General features: G+C 37.0%; 1 protein-coding gene across 5 annotated transcripts in view; it reads left to right on the forward strand.

The window, feature by feature from the left end:
• ATP2B2 (ATPase plasma membrane Ca2+ transporting 2) overlaps positions 1 to 26,747 on the forward strand; it is a 432,424-nt gene that overhangs the window by 147,094 nt on the left and 258,583 nt on the right. For all 5 annotated transcript variants that reach the window (XM_074879694.1, XM_074879691.1, XM_074879693.1 and 2 more), the window contains exon 5: positions 1,087 to 1,191. The gene's annotated coding sequence lies outside the window, so the exon portion shown is untranslated. The remainder of the gene's footprint in view (positions 1 to 1,086; positions 1,192 to 26,747) is intronic.

Raw genomic sequence — 26,747 nt, forward strand, 5'->3', positions numbered from 1 at the left:
TTTATTTTTGTGTGTGTCTCTTCATGGTATACTGTTGATGTGTTTGCATGTGGAACACTTGCATCCAGCAGCACCTCTCTTGCTTGCAGAACTGCTGCCTGTGATTTCAGTACACCTTCTTGAGTATCTATTATGAAACAAGTCAGAATGTCATTTATTCATGATGACATCATTATGTTGACCTTAAGACCTCTCAGTTATTCACTTCCAGGTTCTTATGTCATGCAAGGAAACCCAGGGGAATGTCTCTCCCCTCTGCCACTCTCTGTCTTTCTCTCTCATACAGACACATGAACACCCCCAGACACACACAACCCCTGCCCCCGCCCCCCCCCCCCCCCCCCCCCCCCGCCCCAGGCTGTACACTGGGCCCCCCAGCTCTAGTAGCCTGCAGTCAGCCTGTCATCCCCTGCAGTAGCTCTCCTTTATGATCCCGTACAGCACAAACAAAACATTGTCCTGCATTTTCTCTCCTCCTGCCCTCTCTGGTACGAGGCAGAGCTGCAGATACCAAAGCCAACACAATGAGCACTGTCCATTTTGTTTGCTGTCTGCCTTCTTGTTCTTATCTGTTTCTTGGCCTCAGTCTTCCCTTTCCCACTTTCAGACCTTTGTCCTCCCCCTCATAGTTGGTGCTGAATATGAATAACTTTGAGTAGCTGTTCTGGAGCAGCTTGAAATGCTGAAGGTTTGAACTTATCTTCTTCAGGGTTCTAGCTATTTTTAAAGACGATGGGAGTTAAAACCAGTTGACAATCTCCAAAGGACTGTGCATTAAAAATACCATTTATTTACATATATGAGAGGCCACAGGGCTACAGCACTGATGAATAGACAAGAGCAAGAGATTGTTAGGACTGAGGCTCATAGTTCTAAGCTGTTAATACAGATCTTTGGTCACAGAGTTAGAACTTTTTAATCACATTATTTACTGCAAAATGTCTGTAACTATTTATGACACTGGATGTTTGCTCTTGGATCTGTTTCTCCTGTGGGGTATCGTTTAGACCAATCCTTGTTTGTTCTATTAATTTGCTTAATTCTCTGGGGTTTGTCAAGTCTAATTATCTCTTTTCTTTCTTCCAGTTTTGAAATCAAGATTGATTAACCAACACGAAAAGACCCAGCTGGTTATGTGACTTGGAACCCTGTTTATGAAGCACTCATTCATTTTTAGAAGACGACAGCACTGTATGTTGTTTTTTCTTTTTCTCCTCAAAATTAAAAATTAACTTTTGTAACTTAATAGAAATCCTATAAAATGGAAGATTCCTGAGGAATTCAACTCTTACTGATAAATAAGGTCTTGGGTTTTGACTTAGTGGCACCAGCCAAGGAAACAGAAGTGCTCTATTTGTCTTACCATACTACTGATCAGAGATTTCTTCCACATAACAATGCTACTTACTGTTTCACATCATTTAAGGAGAGCTTCCCCTAGTTTGAAAGATCAGTCTGCTTTCTCTTTACATTGTGGTGTATGAAGCGTGGGATTAGTGAATGTGACGAATGTGTGTTTTAGACTGCATTGATAATGGATTATGTAAGGGCCGATGCTGAAACCTGGGGCAGAGACTGTAAAGTAAATGCAGGAGGAGATTGCAGTGCCACTTAATGACACCTATACAAACACGTAGCTCTAGCAGAACTCTAGACTCTCCCCCACCCCGCAGGACCTCAAGATTTTGGACTAAATAATGCTTCCTCTGTACTTGATTTAGACAGTATTTTCCCACAATTATACATTTGCTCTCTATAAGATATACCCTCAATTTTAATTGCAAAATAAAATTGTGCAGATAAATTATCAGCCTTATAGCCTGTAACCCAAGTGTGGGAATGCATAAATGAAACTTCCAGCAGTTAACATTAAATGGCTTAACTTTTTTTAATATATCGTGAGCTATGTTGTATAAGCTAAAACTTAATAGAATTAAACTATTAGATACAGGTGAAGTGCTGATGCATATGTCATCATGCTATATGTGGTATGAATCTTATATTTTCCTGTTCTGTGAAAATTTTCTGTCTTACCAGTGATGAGACTTTTTCATTTCTGTAATTAGGTGATGGGGTTTTTTTTAATTGTTAAATTTTGGGAGCAATACATTTGCATGTTCCACTTAGACTAGCAGGAATCCAAGCAACACTATCAGGTACAGGACAGCACCAGATTATTTCAAGCATTTCTTTAGTTACAGCTGCAGTAGAAGTCAGGCAGCTTGGATTGGCTGAATTTTATAACCACGTTAAAATGAAGTTGCCCAACTTGCTCTAAATGTATGAAAATTCCATTATTTTTTAATGAAAGGAAAAAGCTAGTATTTATTCTGGATTTTCTGTTGAATAGTAGATGGTTCTAGTGATTTGTAAGTAGTGACGACAATAAATGTACAATCTGTTTTTTTATTTATTACCTCTCTTGTTACTGAAGGTTCATTAACCAAGAAGCAAAATGATGAATAATATTCAAACTGTTACAGAAAAAATGGAAACAGCACTCACTACCTACTAAATTAAATCTTGGGCTTATGAAATAGTAGAACCAATAAAGAAAAATTGATAAGTATTTACTCAAAATAGTTTTGTACAGTGAAGTATAAGATTACTTTTGATTTTTTATGATGACAAGGAGATGTCTGAGCAAATTTGCTTTATGACAGCAATAAATATATTCCCAGTATGGTAATGAGATTGGTTAGCATGTTATTAGGAAAGAAAAAGAATCACACTTGCTCTTTTTCTAACAACATAGGAATCAGAAACATAACAAGAGTACCCTATTGTTTTGGGTGTCTTTTTCTGTTCATAGAACACTTCCTCTCCTGAGATGTGTACAGAAATAAGCACACTTAAAGCTTGGTATGAAAACCACAGAAAAATTAGTAACAACTCCACAGATAAAAAGGCTTTGCAAGTTTTCTATGAGTAATTAAGGAAGCTTTCCATAGCGCATAGCTTTAAGTTCTGTGGAGCTGCGATGAAGAAGACTGTACGAACTTGTTTTAGATTATTTATTTTCTTTCATACTGTATGTTAAAAAACTGAAAGGACCTGTTGGATTATGAAGTTTATAAAAAGCATTGTATTATACAAAATAGCACTTGCACAACTTTCAATGTATTAAAAATATTCTATAATGTTCATGTGGATAGAAATTATTCAAGGATTTGCTCTTTTTTGTCACTAATAATTTCCAGATGAATTTACACTCAGGTGATAAGTGTACCTATAGTTCTCACCTACATGTATATGTTTGATAGGCTCTTTTAACTAAAACTAATCTAGTTTTTGTCAAAATGTTCTACTTCGTACCTATATTTTTTCAATACAGAGCAGAACAAAAACATGGTCATAACGACTATGTGGGCAAGTAACATCAAGTTATGGCAGTGTGTTGAGCATTACTTCTTACTGACATCAGTCTTTGACTGCAGTAGTTTGGCACTGTTGCATTAATGAAGGTTTTAATAGATGCTATAAGCTGTGCAGACCAAATATTGTGCTTGTCTTTCAAAATACTAGAGATTCAAGCTTCTTTTTTTTTTTTTTTTTTGAAAAGTCTTAAAACAAGTAGTCTATAATCTATTTGTCAGACATTTAAATGTCTGTAAGAGACTTAAAAGCTTAGACAGACTTACTAGAGAGGGAACTTTCTTAGTCATTCAGCTATTTAAAAAAAAAAAAAAAGCCTCCCCAAGGTTTTTCTACTTTTTTTGCAAAGAAATAAGAAGAGTTTGAAATACCATAATTTTCTCTATTTCTTAATATAATACACAATAGTTCTAATGTTTGTTATGGAAGGCAAGCTGCCAGGCACAATGACACAATTTGGTATGCTTGTGAAAATAAAAAATTGTAAAACCCCCAAACAAACCTTCCTAAAGAATGCTCTGTCTTTAGCCTCTCAAATACTGTTCTAGAAAGATATAATGCGCTAAGAGTCTAACTATACCTGGATTTCATTGTTTAATCTGCCTCCGAACCAGAACCGGGATTGCATTTACGTAAGGTGTTGCTTGTTTCCACTGATGAACACAAGGCATCCGTTCTGGTTAGGTCTTAACACAAGTTTCAGATAACATTAAACAGGAGGTAACGCTACTTTGACTGTGGGATTTTGTCTGGCGAGGCCAAGAGCACATACGGATTGTTTCTTCACAAAGGTGACTGCAACTGTTGTCCTCTCCTAAAGATATTCCCATATGAAAGTCTTCACGGTTTTGTTTTTTTCATTCTTGTGATTTGTCTGAGTTATTAAGATACTTTAGGCTGCTGTGTTTTTTTCTGCACTACTTAAAAATTAAACATCAGTTGTAAATGAGAATGAAGAAGCTGAAGAAACAGCCTCATCTTCAGCACCAGATGCAGCCACGCCTGCATTTCACTGTCTGGCCTGTAAATGCAGGGCACTAGTGAAGCCACTGAAACTTCTGGCTTTCCAAATAGTTATGATGACCTTTGACAAACTATACTTTTGTAATTTCTTCCATCTACATTGGAGGAAAATAGCTGTAACAGCAAAGTGTGGCATTAGTAGTCTCACTTCATTACAATTCTCAGCACAGCTGTGGTGGGCACAAATTACACATCAGCTCATCCCAAACGATTGCATAATATGTCAACAAAATTTGTTTTATAGGTTTGATGTCAGAGACTGTCCCATCCATCTATTTCTGTGTTCTTCTTCCTGGGATTGTCCCCTGTGTTTTGAAGGGGAAGAAGAGTATGTTCTGGTTTCTTTCACTGGTTAGATGCGAATATGATACTTGTGCGGAAAAGTTGTGCAGAAGTAGAGTATGTCTGTACCTACAATTACCTGTATAGTAATTTTTTTTTTGCACAACTAAAAATATGTGAATACTTCTGAACTCTTCTCCCTTTGAAAATCAAACTTCCTTTAATTAAATAATCTTTTCCTACTATCTGAAGCTAGTGACATTTTATAATCATACAGTTACTACTTAATTTCAGTTTTATGTTATTTTAAGAGGTCAGTAATGGTAATACTACAACATAATTATATACAGTGGGAGGGTGACAGTAGATAATATCTAGCTCTTGCATAGGACTTCTCAGCAGTAAATCTTGAAGTGCATTAGAAGAAGTATGGGTTGTTAACTCTGTTTTATAGGTGATGGAAACTCTGGACCTGAGAGGTTATCCAGCATGTCTGTGCAAACCTGTTTTCATGTATTCTGTTAACTAAACATCACAGTATAATGGCGCTCCTAAGCAATGTATTAAAATACAAGATGGAAACAAAAAAAGAAAAAAAACTTAATGGTATTTTAATGGAATAAAGTTAAGGATTTTTTATTTTAAACAGAAAATGTTTAGTGTATTCCTGCTGAATTCTATATGTTGTGTGTGCTGTTCAAATCATTCATTGGATTTGAATGTCTTAAACACGAAGTTAATATGTAATATCAGTTTATTTTTTTATTATTGACTGTTACCTTGGGGTTTAAGTATTTCTCATCTGTCTTGGTGTGAACTAGCTGTTGAAAAATCACAAAAGCCATCAGTGCAAGTAGCTGGTTTTCCTTTCTATACTGTATGCAAGCCATTTTTGTCTGATAAAGAGTACAGTGGGTGTTAGTGCTCCAGAGGGTTTTAAGAAGTTGAGTAAGATTAGGAAGAGTGAATAATCACGTGAGACTTCAGTAGATGCTCAAGTGACTGGAGAAAATGGGAGCGATTACTCAGTAGCTGTCATCACTGACTTTGAATATAAACAACAGCCTGGCCCTAATCTAATGATTTGACTTGTGTGTGGCTGTGTGAGCTAGGCAGCATGGTTCCTGGCATGTTGGGGAAATTAAGTTTCCATGGAATTTTTTATAAATTAGGACACAAATGAAAAATTTTAAGGTTTTTTTACATCACATTTTAATACTATATTGCTGATGTAATTTTTTTTTTCTTTCTTATTACTTTTGGTACACTTTTCTGAATTAAAAATATTTTGGAAATGTTGAATATTATTAAAAATATTAAAACTTCATCGCAGTCATTGAAGTAATTTTTACAATATTTATTTTATAATTGTTTTATAAATTATATATTTTTGTTTTGTATGTTGGGGATAATTTTAGTTTTGTCTTTCCTCTTTATATAGTGGATTTACTTCACTGTCACCAAAATAGCTGCTTTGAGGGTTTGACCAAAATGAAATGGTTAATTGTATGTTCTGAGAGGCCTTTGTATTGCTCGGTAATCTCACTGAGAAAAAGCGTTTGTTCAGAACTTCTGCACTGGCTACCTCTGTGTGGTATGACAGGAGCTTCTTACAGGTACAGTTTAGCACATTTTCCTTCTTTGTGTAAAGATAACGGTGCTCTGGACAGTAGCTGCAAATGACAGGCTTCTGTTCACTTTGAAACAATCCTTGGTAATACCAATAAATTGCTTGCAATCAATTAACACATGCCCTCCATGAATGTGAAAGTCTGCGATTTGTTGGTTTAGGTTTCTTTCTTGGCAGGCTCTTTTATGGTACAGATTTTGTAGGTATAGTACTAGATTTTTACTGGCTCCTGTCTCTTCCTAGAGTTCTTGGAGCAAGATTAACGCTTTTCTGCTGGTTTCTCCTAATACAAAGCATACAAATGTGTATTTTCTCAAGTGACACCACAGAGTGCTGAGTACAATTGAAATGCTAATATGTAGAAACTAAATCTCACAAAAGAGATGGGTTAACATGTGTCTTTATTCACTAGATTTCAAAGGCTATGTGCTAAATCTTGCTTGACACATACAACATACTACATTGTACAAATTTACCCCTTAAAGGCAGAGATAAGCATTTCCTTCTTGCATAGTCTTTTGACCCCATGGAAGAGTGAAGGTTTCCTTTCATGACCCCACCTGAGCCTGCTTTGCTGATTCCTTCACTTTCTCCCCGATTCCTGTGTTAAATTTCCCCTTTTCAGGGAGAAACTGTAAACTGCATACATCCAGCAGAGACTGGATTTTTTTTTTTTTTTTTTCCCCAGCTGATTTTGTTTTACCACTTTCATGGATGCTGGAAAGTCTCCTCAGTTAATTTTGGTGGTGTTCTCCCCTCTCTTTCAACTTGCCCTACAAGTGTAGCTCCTTGCTGAGATCGGGCTTCGTTCTTTTTAGACAAAATACTAGTTCCTTTTTTCCCTTGTTATTATTAGAATGTGTATTTTGTTTGTGATTCTTGTTTAGCTGCTTTACATTTTAAGTCTGTGTTTTGCCTGTTGTTATCCATGGCTGTTAGAGTTCCACTGACTTCACTGACTTGTGTACTCTCACATCAACAAAGTAGGTAAATCCCCTGTTTACTTTCAGTTTGATGATCCAATCATCTTCTACTGCAATTCTATCCATTTTTCCCCTGGAGAGTTTATCTAAGCCAGTCATATTAACACCGTTCTGGGTATTTGGGTATTTGGGACTTTCCAGCTTTTTCAGAGTTCTGTAATCCATTGCACTTCCTACATCTCTTTTCCCAAGCCAGAGAGTCTTTCAGAAAAGCAAATGAAACTGCAGAAGAGTTGGTGACTGATCCAAGATAAAACGTCTCTTGCCACCCTCCCCTAATCATCCTGGTTGCGCTGTGCTTTGGGCTTGGCCCTGACTTCAGACTCCCCACATCTTTGTTCTTTGCTTGTCTCTGTAGTGTTCTGAGATACAGGTTTTGAATTTTTTGGATTCTCAATCATTGGCACTGTCTATTTGGATAGACTGAGTGACTTGTTCTTAGGTCTTGTTTTAGACTTCTCAGTAATCTCTCTCTGCAGATGTCGGTGCTTCAGTACTGAGTGAAGTGATGCTTTGCTTTTTATGTATGCAAGCAACACATGGTCTGCAGCCAGCTACTTAAACTCACAAAATATTTAAGAATATGTTTAAATGCAAGGTCTTACAGAAAATGCAAATTTATTACTTATTACTTTTCATTTGATTCTCATGATAGATTTCTGGAGAGTGCTCAGAGGCTTTTTTTTTGGTGTTATCACTACTTTGCCTTCATGCTTATGCTAATTTTCTTTCTTTGCCAGAGCCCCATAACACTTGTTATCAGTAGCTACAATTTCCTGCCACCTGTGGTGGAATATATTTCTTCATTATGAGCTTTTTGCTGCTTCCTCAAGTTTTGTTTTTGATTAGCTGCTATGGAATTTTTACATATCATTCGCTTGTCCTGCAAAACTTTATCATCTGATAGATATGAAAATTGCTGCTTCTAGTTTATATTGGCCCAAATCACTTAGTGTCAGTTCCTGGTACCAGTACTGAACTGGTACTAAATATAGGACAAGAGAATGTGGTGGAAGACTGGGTTTTGTAGGATTTGTTTTCTTTTGGGTTTGTGGTGTTTTTTTTTTTTTTCCCCTTCCCTTAAAGTGAAAGCACTGAAAATGCCAAGGCTCAGCTCAGAGTGACTTATCTGAACTGGGTTGGAATATAGAAGAGATCACAACTTTTTATTCTGAATTTAGTGAACATTTTCTTGATGTCATGTGCAGAAACTTTACATCTCTATTTTAGAAGCTATTATATTTTCAAGTATGTCTTGAAAAATAATGTAAGCAGAGGTTTACCACTCCCTGTTAAATCTTCATGGAAGTGTTGTATTGTGAATCCTCCTGCCCAGATTGGAACAGAAGAGAACTATCAATTACACCAACTACTGGCTTTATAAATGCAAATATAAATGCAAATATAAATGCAAATATGTATCTTATTGTCCATTAAATGGACTTTTTCATACTCTATTTAAAAAACCCCACTTTTTATCACAGGAACAGCTGTCCAACACCTCATCTGTAGTAGGTAGATTCTTCTCTCCATTAACATCATCTGGAACAAGGATAAAAACTGTGGAGATGTTAGAGTGCGATAAAAAGAAACATGTGTGTATATGAAGGCAAATGTAAATTGCACTGGATTTCCAGCATCAAAAAAGGGAGTTGGCAACTGCAGATGTGTAGCTTAAAAACTGTAGGAGGAAAGAGAAGAAATGGTTTTGTTTATCTGTGCTGAATTCTGCTGGAGCAGCTGGTGTGAGCTACGTACCAGGGATGAAGTGGTGTCTCAGGTAAAACTGCTGCTGTCTGGCATGCAGTAATTCATCTGATGTTTGCCAGTGAGGCTGCTGGAAACGTGACTGCTGAGGAGTAATGCCTAATAAGAAAGAGCAAGGAATAATTTTCTATATTCTTTATTGTTATTTTCATCTTTACTCTTTCTAACCAAACCTAGCCCCTAGGATATAAATTACAACTTGAAGGGAGGTGAGTCCATATTAGTCTTTATAAATTGCTCGGATTAGGCAGGAGAAACCTATTTATGAAACAGTCCATGGCACTATTGAAAAAGTTGTAAGAATGACCTCGATGGGTCCCCCTTGCCCCCACTTCTCCCAGTTACTTTTGTCAACTTCTGGGATGTTGGCCCTACTCTCGTGAGCTGGGGATGATTTTTTTTTTATTTTTTTTTTTGTGCTTTAGGGTTTTTGGTTTGGGTTGTAGGTTGGTTTTTGTTTTTTGTTTTTTTTTTTTTTTTCCCCAAACCTCACTGCTGAGGAATTCTTCCTCTTTCCATCGTCCCACAGGTCCCCAGAGAAGTGGCACCCAGTCTTGCTGGAGTAGCATGATTCACCGCTGTAAATGTCAGTGCTGCTTGAGAAAATGCACTGAAATGGGAATGAAGTCTGTGCCCAGTGGGCATAGACGTAACTTTAAACAACTAAACTCTTCTTTTTCCTCCCTTTTCTTTTAAGAGTGCATGCATTTCTACTTGTCAGTGTGCTTTATGGATGAGATGAAATGAAAATAAAGCACATACTTTGCAAGGTGGTGAGATTAAGGGTGGTGCCAAATCTTAGTTTTCTCATACATTTTTTTTTCAAATCCCATGAAGTAGCATTCCTGAAAATTAGGAAAGGCAAGTAGAGTTTCTGACAAGAGCTAGTAGCAGATCTTTTCTTTGTGGAAAGGGTTTTAGTAACAAGATAACTTCTTGTTTTGGTAACCAGTTCATGAAAGGCTGGGTTAGAGGTTGCATCTGAACCAGATGTTATAATGGTCAGAAGCGGATCATCTGTAGTCGTCAGAGAACCACTGAATTTTGAAGAGAGATTGGTTGGTGGATTTTGCAGGTTAGTGGGACTGCCATTTGTGAACAGGTAAGACTAGCTCCTGGTTGTAGGAAAAACCTGGAAAGTGGGCAGTCAGGGAGGTCATTGCAGAACAAAGGCATGTATAGGTCCAGATCAACAGTTCATGCAAGACCCTAACAGTCTGGTGTCCTTTGATGTGCTTATGAAAGAAAGAAAAGAAGGAGGAAAAAACCCACCTGATGCAATCAAAGTAAAGAGCCAGCACAGTTGTTTTAGTATTTTAGAATAGAATTAAGGGATAGCAAATTGGGATTTTCAAAAGCTAAAGTGGAGGAGATTGCAATAATTAAAACATGAGATTATTAAGGATCAGAGAATTTTCTATCTTCATGGAATTTGAATTAATTTTGATAAAATATGCACTGGTAAAAAGAAAAAGAAAAGGAGAAGGGAGGAGAAAAGGACACCCTGCAAACCTGGAAGAATAATTTTATGGCAATCTAAATGTGAAAGAAAAATGGCAGAAACAGAAAGTCCCCTGAAAGCATCATAAGCATTTTGAATATTGAGAACATAAAATGAACTTTAAAACATGGGTTTTTTAGAACATGCATGCGTATGAATACACATGGGTTTTTGTGTGCCTGTTCATACATACACTACTATAGTTCATCACCAGCCAAGGTATAGTAAGATACAAAATTGCAAAAAGCTTCAGATGTTTTCTATCTAGTGTCTCACTTTAATCCTTTGATTTTGCTGTAGAGGTCTTGATCCTTGCGATGGTATTTAATTTTTTTTCATAAACTGTGTGTGTAACACAGCTTTTACTAATTCTACAGTCAACTTTGAGTAAAACGTAAGTAATTTTCATACTGTAAATTAAAAAAAAGCATAATTTTGATTATTTTTTTCTTACTTTGCATTCCCACATTGCAGTGTGCTTACAAAATGCTCTCTCTTATTATAAGACATTTTCAAAGTGTTTGCAATGGCAGTTCAATCCTTATCTATTACAAGAATTTGGAAACTGGTATGAATGATTCATTTTAAACAGCTATTTTGGTGGTGCACACATCATCTTAGATACGACTTTACATAAAATGAATGGAAAAATGATAGTTTATATACCTCCTCCACCTATCTATTTAAATGAAAATCCATAAAACTTGAACGGGAGACTGTCATTTGGATTTATTTGGAAATAACATACTTTAAAAATACAGTAGGGAAACAACAAGGAAGGAGCTCAGGAGTGGTGAATGGTGATCAGCTAGCTGTTAAATGGAGGAAATTCTGTGGGCAGCATCAAAACTCGACCTTGGCTTTAAGCCACAAATGTTTGCAGTGCCTGAAGATAAAATGATCTGAACCAGCTAAAATAAAATTAAAACTGCAGCAAGGCAAAAGATGAGATCTACATATGTTCTCACACATTGAAGCAGAAGTCACTGCTCTGAAAAGTGGTTTGGAGTGGTTTGGGGTTTTTTTTAATTACTTGGAAAGGATGGAGAAAAAAAGGAGAGGACAGGTGATTCATTAGTGTTCTTGGAAGAGGGCTGGATGGGATGACGTTTCTGGGAAAACGATGATCAGAGAAGTTAACCTTCCAATGAGAGAAGTTAGACTTATAAAATGTGATTTTTTGAAAAATGTAAATCTTTTGCATTAGTTAACAGTTGTGTTATTTTTATTGCTGTGAGTCCTAGCTTGAAGTTGCTGCTAGTCTGTTATGTGATGTGTAAAATTCAACATTATGAGGAAAAGAAAATACTGTGATAATAATATGATAGCTATTTTTAAAGTACAGAAACAAAATCCTAAAACTACAATGCACTTTTCCTCGTCAAATGAATTAATATATTGAAAAAAGTTTACTACAGCTTTGAATGAACAGTGAATGAATTGAATGAAACTTGGGTGACACGGGATTTGGTTCCTCGTTGATTACTGAGAAATAATCCAAATTTCTCAATGCAGGAAGAAGTATAATTTTAATAATCAGTTTATCTTTTTCACTCAGTGAATAATACAGTTAAGGGTTTAGTTTAATCTCTCTACAGTGCTATTTTTCTTGTTTGTTTATAGTCTGCAGATGTAACTCAATCCAGGCAAAATTCCTAGTGAAGTAAATGAGATGGTGCACTTGCACAGTGTGACCTGTCAGTTATGAATATTCACTTTTTTGTGAACAGATGGTGGTTCCAAGTCTGTGCAGAAATATTGTCATAAGTATTTCCCTTAGTACTTCTTATGTTCCAGTTCTTTTCACAGCTCTCCTTCCATTCAGGACATGTTTGTTGTAGGAAATACGTGTTCTGACAAAATATTTAAAGGTGAACAAAGAAAGAGTGTGCTCAGAGAAAGGAGTAACTGTCTTCGTACTGTGAAAATGACTGATATGCTGCTAGGTGTGCTCCTGTGTTTTCGAATGATGATATATACATGCAGCATAAATGGATGAAAGAAAGTTTGGATTTAGAGAAAATAAGTTCCCATATTTTTCCTGCACTCTTTCTTCTTGCAACATTGGTATATTGGATTTCTTAATTTAAATTACACTTTAAAAAATGCCTGATATATTATCTTTAAAATATGAAATCCTCTGTTTACTAGTGGAGCAGCATGTAAATGAAGGTACAAAGACATCTTAACCAAATTTGAAGTTGCAGATTGTGACTTCTTATAGTGCAGGTAGAATTGGAGAGACTGGTGAATGGTGAGAGAGAGTAGCTTGATTTGCAAAGGTTGGTCTTTCAGTTAGCTAAAGTTTAGGGTGAACAGGTATTCACATTTGCTATATGGAAAGTAGGAACTGGTCTCAAGGAGGATCAACTTTGTTCTTATGCATTATAGCGTGGCTGCATTTCGTGGTTATCACCTGCAATCAGATGACTTGCCCATGCATAAGTAATGTATTGCTGTAAGAGAGATTTTTCTTCTAGTAATGCTTTCATGAATTGAAGGAAGTCTTACCAGTAACTTTACAATGCCAGTCCCATGAATTTCTAAGTCACTGTTGTAATTACCAATATTTATAGAATTTCATTGAACATCAAACTTCTTAATTCCCCATCAAATTGAGGATAGTTAACCAAAGCAACTCAGTTTGAAGAAGGACTCTGTCATGAGATCTCGATGATTCTTTCCATGTCTTAAATATATCCACTGGGATTATTCTGGTATTTTTCTACCTCTAATTGTTTGTTAAATTAATTTACAAGGTTGTGTTGAAAATTAGACTGCAAGTCCTGTGAATTTTGATAGACAAGACATTATTGACCACAATACCATTTGTAGATTTTGAGTTACACTGCAATCCAGGATTTAACAGCTCTTTCTAATAGATCCTTTAAAATTTAATTTTTGTGAGTTTTATCTTTTTCTAAAGTAGTCCTTTAACTCTTATTCAAAAGTAAAAGGAAATTCTCTTAGAAGACATTCTGAATACTTTATGCAAACTCTCTTACAGTGAGAACTCCTATTGCAAAATGACCTATATCTTTATGTCAAATGATTTGAAAGAGCAAAAGGTCAAAAATCTCCTAATGTGTTTTTGAAATCTATGTGTCAGCACAGCACATTTCAGAAGGGCTGTTGGGACTCTGTAGAAATTGCATTTCTCTTTTGATTTTAATTTTATACCTGGAAAGGATTAGGGTATTTTCATTTCGACTGATAGCCAAAGGGTAAAACAGAAAATATTTTTAGAATGGAAGATGCGTATCAGAAGATATGTACTCAGAGGAATGTGGTACGAGGAAGTATTTCTATAGTTTCATTATTTTGTGTGAGTGATGTAGGAAAAAAATTAGCAAATTTCTATCTGCTATGCCAAATCTCCATGTTTTATTTGCTATTAGTTGATTAGTGCAGTGTTATTCATGACCTTGTTCCCTACTGAAAATATACATTACATAGCAGAGTATCATCTAAACAAAAATATCATTTCCTAGAAAGCAGTATTTAGCCGTTGATTTATTTACTAATTCTGTCTCTCCATCACCTATCATTTTTCCAGAGCTGCTCTCTGTTGATAGTGACCTTGCAAATGACAGATTAATTTCAGTGTTTAGGACTTTGTGCAGGCTGCTACTTAATCTCGTATTTTACAATATGTGTGTATAATACATAGTATTTCTTAATTCAATTTAAACCAGTTTAAATTCGAACAACTCAAATGCAGGAGAAGCTTTAAAAACTCATCCATCTTTTTCCTGCTCTCTGCTAGGAGTAGCTCTTCTGTTCCTTCTGTCGTCTGAGAATACTTTGCCTCTAATCTCTTCAGTGGCAGGGCAAAGCAGAATGCACAGAGAGATTACAGTGCCTGGCTGCAAGATACACCCAAAATCTGTCAAAAGTCTTAGCAGCCCCGATGAGTTGAGTTGCAACACTAGACTACAATGTAGAAATGTCAAGTTCTTGCTTTAAGGTGCCAGGAAGAGCTGCCCAATACAAAGTGTCTCATTACAGGGCAGTGAAGTTTGGCTCTGTGTCCCTAAGACAGTCTGCTGCATAGAGTTAATTTAGTAGTTACTCCTAGAAAAGCAGCCACATCCTCTCCAATCCTCCTGGTTTCTCCTTCCAAAATTGTATGTAGTAGCTTAACTGCTTAGATTTTTAAACAGCAGTGTGACATTTCTTTGGCTTTTAGGAAACTGTTTTGCTGTCACTGATATTAGTGTAGCAATTTTAAAATAGGATTTTAAAAATAGGATTTAGGGAACCTTTTTAACAGTTTTGCAGCCCTGTGGAAAACCACTGTAGATTTTGCAACTGACCTGTTTTTTGGGGTGGTTTTTTTTTTTTTTTTTTTTTTTAAAAAAAATACCTGATCTAAATGGAGCTTATAAATGTATGGTACAAAAGTTGCTGGGAGGAACATATTAACAGTTGTGAGCACATAACTTCATTAATAGTTGAGACTATCCCAATGTATGTTTTATTTACTGTTGTTGGAAAAGTTAGTAAAAAGCTGTGAGAACTAAATGGAAAAAGAAGCTATAACTTCTGAGAGATAGGGAAAATTCCCTTTTTGGCACCTGTGCAAACCATACAGTTTCCTGAGCAAAAATGATTTATGTTTGATTCTGCACAGCAAATATGCACTGCATATAGGTGTACTCCACTGGGACATTACAATTGAGTTTAATAGCTTGAAAGTAGAGAAATTCTGTGGTCAGTGAGGAATCATTATCAATGGAATAGTTACCTTCTTGTGGAAGGTAATTGTTTATCTTGAGCAATGTCATGTTTGTAAGGCTTGGTGGGGTTGACATGGGCTGGTGTCTGTCAGAGCTTCAGCTGTGATCAAATCTGGATATTGGCCTTTCAGGTTTCAACGTCTCCTGCAGTCATGGTCCTAGTCCTGCCTTGCACTAGCTCTTGCACTCACCTTTGAGCTGCTCTGAGTCCAGTTTAGGCTGCAAGGAAGCCATGGCTCCAGGGTGGAGGAAGCCTGTGAACCACATAAAGCTGACACTGAAGTTGAGAGAAAAGCACTTAGATGACAGGTGGTGCTTGAAGTTCCATTCCTCAGTAGCTGCCTATCTGAACTTTAAAAAATAGGATCAGCAGCTGATTTTGTTAAAAGAACTACTTATATAGCAGATGTGCTCCATTCTTTCTAGGGACAGCAAACGTACCACAAGATTGCATGTAATTTTAGCATTTGGTTTAATACCCTGGGAATGTTCTGTGGTTAATGCACTTTCAACTACATTTGCATTAAAAGGAAAAGCTTCAGTTCTTCATAATTCCTCTCATCTATTTTTTTTAAGAGAAGTCATTATTGCAGAAAGCAAAATCAAAACTTCTGTGTCTTTGTGACGTTAAATTTGCATTTGAGATATTGCACCAGTTAGCTTCCATTCAAGATTTTCTTATTTCCTGTAGCTGACTGGCTATCAGCATGCTTTCAGTTGGGCAGTGATAATGTCCTGTAGTTGAAATTAAGATCCATGAGGGAATATTTGTTGACAGAAGTAGAAAAAAAATCCCATTTCCTTCTCTCTATCACTTCTTTCTTGCTTTTAACCCTGCAGTGAGCTGGCTAGGGAAGGAAAAAAGAGCAGAAATATTTTTTTTTAATGGAGCTTAGGGAAGAGTGAAATAAATGTTCCATTGATATTGCTCCCTGAAATGTCTCTTCCTGAGGTCAAAACAAGCTTCAGTGGTCATACATGGAAACAGGGAGAGCCTGCATCTGAGGAGGAGGATGTGGCACTGCTCTCTTTGGCAGGAGGCAGTTGTTGGATCTGCTTGTGTGTGCTCCATTCTCTGATAGGCTTGATGGCTACCAGAGCTACTTAGCTTCAAAACTGAAATACTTTATGGTTTGCATTGTAAAACAGCATTGTAAGGAACCTGTAGAACCTGTATCGAAGCAGAAAAATTAAACGAAACAAAAATTCACAGTTTTTCTGTGATGAGATTTTTCTTGGATAACAGAGCAGTGTGACTCTCACAAAGACATTAATGTGGATGACGAAGTTTATTTGTCACGAATGAGAAATCTGAAGGTGCAGAAACTTCACGAGCATGAGCAAATATACAGCTCTACTTGCAATAGTTGTGCAGAGGTTAACTTTGTGATTCTTACCATGCCTTATCTAGTATGATAATTACTTTTGGCACCTTTGTGTCTAGGCCTAATTCATCTTGCAAAGATAAGGTAATAATTTACCACTTAACCTCATTCTTCATGTGCCAAATAGCACAATAATACAATAAAAACTGAGACATGCAAGTTGGGAGTAAAGAATGGAGGCCAGTATCTTGGGCAAAAGCGATATTTGAATAGTAAAATATGCAGGATAAGAGGGAAATTCTGCCTCAAAACAAGTTGTGCTTGAGCAAAGAGTCTTGCATTAGTAATTTTACTTGGCAAACTGAGATTTGCTGTGGTGAACCGTGTACAATTCTCCAGCAAACACTGATACATTTCAAAAGGACATGGTTCAGGCAGTATTGCTGTACCATTAGTGTCATTTTATGGTAGGCCGTATAAAGTTGTATATTCCTAGTTAATTTTTAGTTTTGGACTATTGCTCAGACACACTTTGTGCAAATGTGCCTTGGTCCAGGCTAAAAAAACCCAGGCCCAAAATGTGAGACAGTTTTTGATGTATTTAAAATAGGAATGGCACAAGTTAGTCTAGATAAAGAGGGGAATATTTAAGAATTCCCAAGGTGAAAGAGACTGTAATTGTTACTTGGCATCTGAAGAGGAGATCTAAAGTATAGCTGTGTTGATGCCTTCTCCATTAACTCCTATGTGTGTGAGTTATGTTTACAGCTGAATAATTGTTTATATGTAAATAAAGCTATTGCAGCTTTCCCTCTGTAAGGACAGTTTTAGCTTAATTATGTAGAAGAGATACGTGTGGGGAGCTGGGAAACGTTCATCTTGTGAGTCATTTTAAATTTGCTTCCTGTGTATTTGCTACTTGCCACACTTAAGTGAGGGTGTTTTTTTTTTTTTTCCTGCATGGAAGAATGTGCATGTTTTCTGTTTTTAGTTTAATAGCTGACGTTTTTAGTCTTTCTGAAGAATTGAAGAACGGTGAGCTGTATCTTCTGTTCTGGTCACCCAAGTGGGCTGACATACTACTGTCGTTTCTCACTGTGGATGTTTGAACAACTCTAGAACCACTTAAGAGTTAATCATATTGTGGCTTTCTTACGGTGTGATAGAATAAAAATCATGAATTAATTGCTTCAGTGGACCTTCACTGCCCTTACAGCAAAGTTTCAGTATACTGTAAATGCTTGATATTATGTCAGCTCCCTAGAAGTAGTCATTATCACCTACACACTTGGTGTCAAGTGCTGCTTTCTAAAGAGATTAGTACCTTTTCCTCCTCCTCCTCCTCCTCCTCCTCCTCCTCCTCCTCCTCCCCCACACTTGCTCAGCTAAGTAGAAGAAAATCCAAATTACCGCAACCATACAGGATGGAAGCCTGATTTGGTTGCTGTTTCAAGGAGAGCAATGAGATACAGGATTTTATTCCTCTTCACTAGCACTTTCCCGCTGCCCTAACTTCACCTGCAGTCAGTAGGTTTAGCAGAAAGGGGCCTGGAGCCGTTCAAACCCTCTTGGTGCTGCCAGCTGGGCACCGTGGAAGAAAGCACACGTGTTTTCTTCCTCTGCAATAGGGAAAGGAAGCAAAACTGTAATCAAAGTAACAATAAAACCAAATCCAAATCAAAGGGGACCTTGAACCAGAAAACAGTTTTTTCTTTTTTTTTTATTTTTTTTATTTTTTATTTTGCTTTGTTGCTTCCGCAATGTAGCTATGCCTATGAGAAGATTTGGCTAATTGGACTCTTATCGATTATTTGCCAGTCACCTGGCAACAACCACTCATACCTCTTTTATAAGAGCATGAATTTGTTGTCTTTTACCAGGAAGGACTGACAAAAATACTCAACAGCAGAGATTAACTAGAAAAAAAAAAGGGGGGGGGGGAACAAAAATGCTGTTTACTTTTTTCCACAGTTGAAATCCCATTCACTTGGATGCTACCTGTGCACCCAATGAGGAAATCCAGAACAAGAAAGAAGAATGGTATCACAAAGGAAAAAGTGAATAAAAACATCCCAAGCAGCACACACTTGTATCAGTAATGCCTAACATTGTAGGACGGGAAGAAGAGCAGCCTTCTTTGATTTAAATTGTGTTTACAAAGGTGAAAGAAAGCTGTTAGGAAATGGGAAATGCTGCCACATTGGAAAGATGGGGGGAAGCATTTTATTCCCCATCTCTTCATTTTTTTCAATTTTCAGTCATGCTAGCTAAGCACTCAATCTGCATGTTTCTGCTGAAATCTGCACTGAAACAGTTCTAAAAGCTTTTACATTTTCTTTTGCTTCCTGTTTAGCATTCCTTTGAAACAAATTACTGAGATTAAAATTCCTTGCTTCCATGTTTTTCTGCCTTTAAGCAGACTTATGCAGCCAGAAGCATAAGATTTTAGGTTTGAATAGTCATCTCAATAAATAAAAGGCTGTGTACCTTAGATGGCAAGATTTAAATTTTGTAGATGAATACAATAACACCAGCAGTGTGGGCAATGGTGTCTCAGTGTATTCTCTGGAATTTTCACTTTGGAATGTTTAATAGGTCTGTTCTGTTCATTTTTTCTGCGGGAGTTTTATGTTTTTGGAGCAGAGGTTTCTAAATTGTGGTACTAACATCACTAGTGGTACACTTCAAAGTGATGTGCAGAAATGGCAGCTCCCAATGCAGTCTGCACAAATTAAATGCCTTTATGCAGGCTCTTCCTATGCTTGGTTGATTGACCTGATTTACTGCTGTTACATGGGAGCTGCTTTCTCTGCAACCAGATCACGATGTTCCACACCATCATCCTGCACAGGACCTTGTTGGTAAGACGGCCGACAGTTGTTGTTGGTTGTGAGCAGCTGCTCCATGCAGGCCAGTGAGCCTGTGCAATAAGACAGTGGGCAGAGATAAGGGCATTGCACTGGGATTCGGGTTTTGTGGAGCAAGATGGGAAACAATTCTGAAGGTGCAGAGGGTGAGGTCAGTGTTCGGGCATGAGTAAAGTAGGTTTGAAATTCTTTCCCTACAGAAGGCAGGGCTGTTAGTGCCACTAATATTTTTTGTATTTTAATAGTGGGCATATATATTTAGTCTGGAGAAGAGGAGGCTGAGGGGAGACCTCATCGCCCTCTACAACTACCTGAAAGGAGGGTGCAGAGCACCGGGGATGAGCCTCTTTAACGAAGTAACAAGCGATAGGACAAGAGGGAATGGCCTCAAGTTGCGCCAGGGAAGGTTTAGACTAGATATTAGGAAGTATTTCTTTACAGAACAGGTTGTTGGGCATTGGAATGGGCTGCCCAGGGAGGTGGTGGAGTCCCCATCCCTGGAGGTGTTCAAGAGGCGGGTCGACATAGCACTTAGGGATCTGGTGTAGTTGGGAACTGTCGGTGCTGGGTTAACGGTTGGACTGGATGATCTTCAAGGTCCTTTCCAACCTAGATGATTCTATATAGATAAGTTATATATCTTCAGATCAGTGCTTGTTAGTAGAAGCTTATAGAAGACAAAGCAGAATTGTAAATAGTTGGTAGTAGAAAAAAACCAAACCTAATACTGGAGGTTTTATGGTGTTCTGGAAGCAGTAATCTTAAAGGTGTTTTCCAACCTAAATGATTCTGTGATTCTATGTGTTGGGGATTTGAAGAGATGCTCTAGGTGTTGCTCAATGCATACAGAAACTTTACATTCACTTAACACAAAAATTGTGTGCGTTCTGAAGAGGTGTGGGGGTTTTCTGTTTGTTTTTTTAAGAGATCCTAGTTGAAACCTGAGTAAGCAGTTACAACTGAGTTTTATATCTGAAACGATCTGGAAATAGAATTAAATTAATAGAGGTAATTTTGATACAAGGAGCAAAGAATATGGGATGTGGAAGGTAAGTAAGAAAAGTAGTTGTTTGACGAGATTGAATAGAAGAGCTGGGCTAGGTGGGGCTGGAGCTCCTTCAGACCTCAGTCTTGTATTGACTTTCAGGATTGCTAAGTTTATGTTCTGAAAATTGACCAGAATGTATGTAGGTTAAAAACTGGGATAAAGGCCCCTTCAACAGCTTTGAGGTTCCTCTCATCCATGAAAATAAGAGAAAGTATTTGGTATTTTTAAGAAATCACTGAAAAATCTCTGTAGTCCTCCTCAGCATTGTGTGGTTGTGTTCGGTAAAGCATGGAAGAAGAGTTTACACCTTTGAATTTTTGCTGCGGTACAACAGAGTGCAATAAAATTCCTCAGTGGTTTGGCTACTTAGTATTTATTTTATATTTATGCTGTAGATTGTATCTGTCTGTGAAAGACCTTCAGTACTGAAAGATTATCTGAGTATTTAGCAATCTTCTGTTTGTCCTCACTGTACATTTGGGAGATGATCTGTCATGTGTATATATATAGGAAACAGACATGGCGAAACTAAATCCCTTGGTCAAGGTTACAGGGAGAATTTGTGATGGATGTTGAAATTAAATCTAGATCTTCCTAGGCCTGAGCTAGTACAGTTGCAGCAGGGTCATCCTCCTATCTAGAAATCTCCTCTTTCATCATAGGCTTCTTTGTGGCTTTGGCTAAGTTCACTGCAGACACAAACTGTCTGTGATACCCAACTTGGGAAACTTCCATTGAGAAGCTGTTAAACAAGCAGCCCCTCCCACCCCAAACTGCTAAGCAGTGTGAACCCCTACTTCTGTAAGTGCTGTGAAGAATTTAGAGTTGTTATGTAAGTGTGCATTCAGAGCTCTAGAGAGCCTCAATGTTTTAGCTGGATGGGAGAGGAAGCACTTTATTTGAGGTAGTATTTCAAAAAAGTATCTTGGAGGTAGCTTCAGTATGAGGAGTAGAACTGGGCTGAAAATTGAAGGTGTTCTGGCCATAGACCTCGGTGGTAGGCAGTTGCTGAAGGTGCACACAGAGGGGTCATTGGATAGATGAGGACATGCCTGCGTTGCTTTTAGGTAGAACTATCAGACCTAGTTTTAAGTATCTGGCTTAACACTGATAATATAATTGGACAGCATGGAGTTCAGCACAAACTAATTGCTCAGTTCTTCACTCAAGTATTTTCAGGATGATATAACTGAACATAAGCTGTGCTAACTTTCATTCTTTTACAGCTAAATATACATTTCTGTAGTGTTGTTGAGCTTGAGCTGATTGTGTGGTGATGGAGAGAGGCAACATTTTATGTAATGTGTGTGTAGGAGATCTGAGAGAGATCTCCACAGGGATCATATTAGAGCTTATAAATGTGGAAACAGTTATTTACAGATAAAGTGCGGAGTGAGAGAGGAAGGGAGTAAAGGATCTGAATCTCACATTATCTCCAGAGAAGTGCTGAGTATCACACTATTTGCTCAGTATAAATCGAAATTGATGCCTGATTTCATTAAGGGCCAAATTTATAAAAGATTGGCTATTGTTTTGAAAATCAAGACTTCTGACTAATCTTACTCTTGATGCTTTTTCTTCTTAACAACTTGAGGTCTGAAGCCTTTAAAAAAAAAAAAAGCCTAACAGCTCATTAATGTTATCACTAAATCTTTGTAAAACTGTATTACTTGAAGTTGACTTGATGCTGGTTTTTGTACGTCCAGTGGGATTTTTTTTTTTTAGTTCCCCTTGCTGAATGCTGAGTGGACAAGTACTGCACAAGTCACTGGTTGTGTTTTAATGTAATTACTTGGATGGGTTCTGTAAGGGATAGAAAAACCTAAGTGCCAGGCCTCCATTTCCTTGTACTAGTTATGCATTTCTTTCATTAGGACTGAAATCACTAACTTACTGTTCTTGTGCTGATTCTTCAAACACTCATAGTTTATTTTACTGATGTAACTCCATTGTAATCACTTTCTCTTTTCATATTAACAGTAATGATTTTAGTGCCTTAGTATCTGGCTATTTGGGAGTGAAAGATAAAGCTTGACATTATTAATGCAGTGGAGATGACTGTTTACAGTAGCACTGTGGGTTTGTGTGTTTGGAGTGGGGTTTTTTGTTTTGTGAGTTGTTTCTTGGTTTTTAGCAATATAATTTATTTTAAATTCTTAGAATGTATCATTATAAAATTTGGAAAATTTCCTTATCCACACAGTTTAAGGCTGGTCTCTAGTTTTATTAGTCAGTTCCGTAGCACTAACTAGAAATTATTTTTGATGAAAGGATTCCACAAGTGTTAAACTTAAGTGCAAGCAGGTACTCTTTCTTCCAGTGCATTGAGTTTCTTTCATCAGTTGTTTTACAAATACCTCCTGTCACACCCATTGAAATAATGTACTCTAAAGGAAATTAACTTATTCTGATTCATAATAATGTGATAGACTTTATTTTTGTGTAATTATGTTTAATTTACTTTTAGTTTAGACTGTGAGAAAGTAAATGATGTAAAATGAAGTTCTGGTTTTGGAAGTATCAGAATTTTTTGGTAGTCTTGTGGGAAGGAAGAAGAGGCATCACAAAGATGCTTTCCCAACTATTTTAGAGGATAAACCCAGGAAACAGTTATTTTTAATTTCCTTAGTAACAAATGATCTTTGTCATAGCTGTATGTTTTCTCTGAAAACTATTCTGGACTATATGGAGTGCTTTGCTTTCTGCTAGCATCAGTGGCAAGACTTCAGGTGGCATTGGGAGTACATCTACAAATCTGATGTGGAATGGGTCTTTTAGACTTCTGCGTATGCATTAGGATGCTTATTTAGCTATAAACTGGTCATTCTGACAACCAAGGGATACCATTTTCTCCTAGGACAAATTCCTTTGGACTTTTACAGGATTCTGTATGTTTATTAGCTTAAATAATAGGTTGAACTGTTGTCTTATATGGTATTGTAAAGTTGCTATGATTTTTTTTTCCAGTTAAGCCTGTGAATGCACAGTCTGTTTTCTTCATAGCAAATGAAATTGCTTTTGGGAGCTGAAGGTGTTGTTACTTGTTTTGCTGAGTACACTGACTGGAGGAAGATGGATCAGATTGCTCGAAAGCAAGAGGTTCTTGGGCAGCTCTAAAACAATGTAGTGCTCTTGAAGGCAGGTTCACTGCAGTCAGCTAAAACACCACAACCAAGTATCATTAGCAGATGAATGCAAACACTTCGGGTGGCACTGTGGACTGCTGCCAGTGTTGAGTACACGAAGTGTTGTGTGTAATCATTAATTAAGGGGGACCCCAGGCTTTTCATAAAACAGGAAAAATCAAAGGCTAACAGCTAGTGTAAAATGTGTCTTTGAGAAATCATTGACTTTTTTAAAGGGTATTTGAGCTTAACATTTAGGTGCTTCTTTAGAGAATTAATTATTTGAAAGTCAGCGCTAGTATATATAATTTCAGTGGTTTTGGGAAGCTTGTGTTTGAGTCTTCTCTCCCCATTCACAGCAGTTATATTTACAAAAATTCCATTATTTTAAACGTGGAAAACATAGAATTCTAAATTATGTTTCATTGTATATTTTATTATTTTATCTCTTACACACATTATGATCTTCCATTGTTGTTCCTGAGATAGAATTAATGAAATGGCAAGAGGAAAAAAAAAAACCTCAGTGGGATTTAATTTTACAAATAATATGCTGAGGGTTCTCATCACTACTTTATCTAAATATAACGGTGAAAGCATCTCTGTTGCTTGTGAATAAGATGATGTTTGGAAGCTACAGCAGCTCTCAGGAAACCTAATTTTCCTCTCCACAAATCGAAGTTAGGAGTATTAAATATAATTAATATGGAATGTCTGTGTTTAACTGTTTCATGGTATGTAAGCACAGAACATTTAGATGTCTTTAGTGGACTAAGTTGGGGACACAATGCAGGACTGCAAAATTTATTTTTATCCTCAAGGTCAACTAACATCTTTGAAGACTGACATCAGTGTTCAAGAAATATAGGTCTTAATCTTAACCTTGAATGTAATTGTGTAGTTTTACTGTATACAATTTTATATATATATAAAAAATATGCATTACTGATTATCTTCTTTTCCTTGATCTTTTGAAAATAACTCTATAAGCTGTATATTTTTAGAGACTGGAATGTCTGACTCAGACACCAAAAGGAGATCTATAACAAAGGTATGCAGTTCATCTTCATAGGACAGTGCTGCGTAAAAAAAAAAAAATTGTGTACAGAAATTATTAAGGAATCCAAGGCCAAATATATACATTTTGAAGAAGTAATGCTATTTCAAGTAGAATTTGAGTAGCAGCTGCTTATCTGATGGTGCTGGACACTTTCAAAACTTTGAAGCTGAAATGGCAGATAAATGCTTAATGGTCTTAAATGATCAGACCCTTAACAGCCCATGTATAAACCGTCTTGTTACAGTTAAAGAGGAAAAGAGAATGATGCTTTTCTGGCTTTGACTGGTTTACAAGTGCTTCAGCTTTTTTTCCCCTCTTGTTCCCTTTTTTGGAGTGATTTAAACAAACTTTGTCTATTTATTTTCTTAACCTTCTAGTGAGGCTTTTGTGTTTATTTACCAGTCATTTCCTTTTTTGATTTTCACCCAGTCTTTATGCGTTTATGGATAGTCGGTTGTTAGCATGATCTTCACATATTTATCAGGTAAGGGCGTATGTCAGAGAACAAGTAGTATGATAGCTTAGCCAGACTCAGGTAGGCAGAGGCTGTTGGGATTTTATCACTATGATCTGCAGTTTTGTTACTGGACATTAAGACATCCAACAGATCTATTTGGAGCAAAAACCTTGCTAAGAGATAACGTCTATGAATTAGCCCTGGAAAAAGGTGATGGTGATGTTGGTCATCCAGATGGACAAGTTCTGGATGAGGCCTTGAGTTCTGGGCTCCTGAATTTGCCTGCTGGTCCTAGAACACTCCCCTGAGGTCTCTGTAGCCCCATGAAGGAGAATTTGCCTGTTTGTGCTGTGAGCTTACAAGTGACCCACAGTGAAATATAGCATTATCATTTTTTTTCCTCTGCAAAATAATGCGTCCTGTTCTTCATGCTTAAAATGAGTTGTCGCTTTCTTCCTCCATTGCAAACATATTCCTAGTTTGTGATCATTGTTAGGTTTTTCTGAGTGAAGGAAAGAGTGACAATTCTTCTTCTGAGAAAAGGTAGTTAAAAATCTAGTCAATAAATCATTCAAACTTTATAGTCTGTGCTCACTGGTAGGTTAAACCTGGGTGTCATCCACCATGCCTTACCATAAGTAATGAAAGCATTTTGGGTTCTTTCTTTTTGGTCTTGGTTCTTGTATTGCCTGGCTACTTTACAGCATCCTTGGGGGGCAGAGGATACTGCCATGCATTGTTTGCCCATAAATCCTTTCTTGACTCATTTCTGACCAAACATAAGGATTGATTGATTTATTTTTTTAACTCTTTCTGAAGGAAGAGAACTTCCCTGTTAGTGAGGAGTGTCGTTATCTGCAGCACATGAATGTTTCTGGTGAAAGGTTATTATAATAATGCATAGTTTGAAGGATTATTTCACTTGGGGAAATACTAGAGAATATTTTCATTTGGTCACATTGCTGGTTTGACAGACACCATTTAAATCCTCACTCAAGACACCATTCAGTTCTGCTTCCTGTTGCTACATTGTGAATAATATCTTTCACAAAATGTTGAAGACAACGTTTATACAGTGCAGTGTAGGTATTTGTCCGATCAGCAAGATCAAAAAGTGATGTGTCTGGGGCTCATCCATACATGCAGATATCCTGGAGTAAACTAATGTGAGAATGTTTATTCTGGAATGCTCTGTGTCTTTGAAAGTGAATTAAAGAAAAACAAGAAGAGGAACACAGAAGAATTGTGTTTGGATGCGGGGTTATTCTACATTAGATATTGTGGGGTTTTTCTCCATTCACATGTAGAATTCTTCTGCACTAGTTAGTCTCCTTTGTTCTAGAATAACATTTATGTTTTGGCAAGCCCCTAAACTCAGAAGCTTCAAAAAGTTCTGAAGTTCTGGCAAAATTGTCACAACTATTTTTGCATAGTGTCGAATCTGCGATTAATAAGCAGTTTATGGATCTTCATGACATGGTTCAGTCTGGAAGCCAAGTATGATGTCCAGCTAATCTTCATTTACAGTGTATTTTTTATTTCATATACTGTGCATTTGTTACATT

The sequence above is a fragment of the Strix uralensis genome, chromosome 10, assembly GCF_047716275.1.
Source record: "Strix uralensis isolate ZFMK-TIS-50842 chromosome 10, bStrUra1, whole genome shotgun sequence".
Lineage (NCBI taxonomy): Eukaryota > Metazoa > Chordata > Aves > Strigiformes > Strigidae > Strix > Strix uralensis.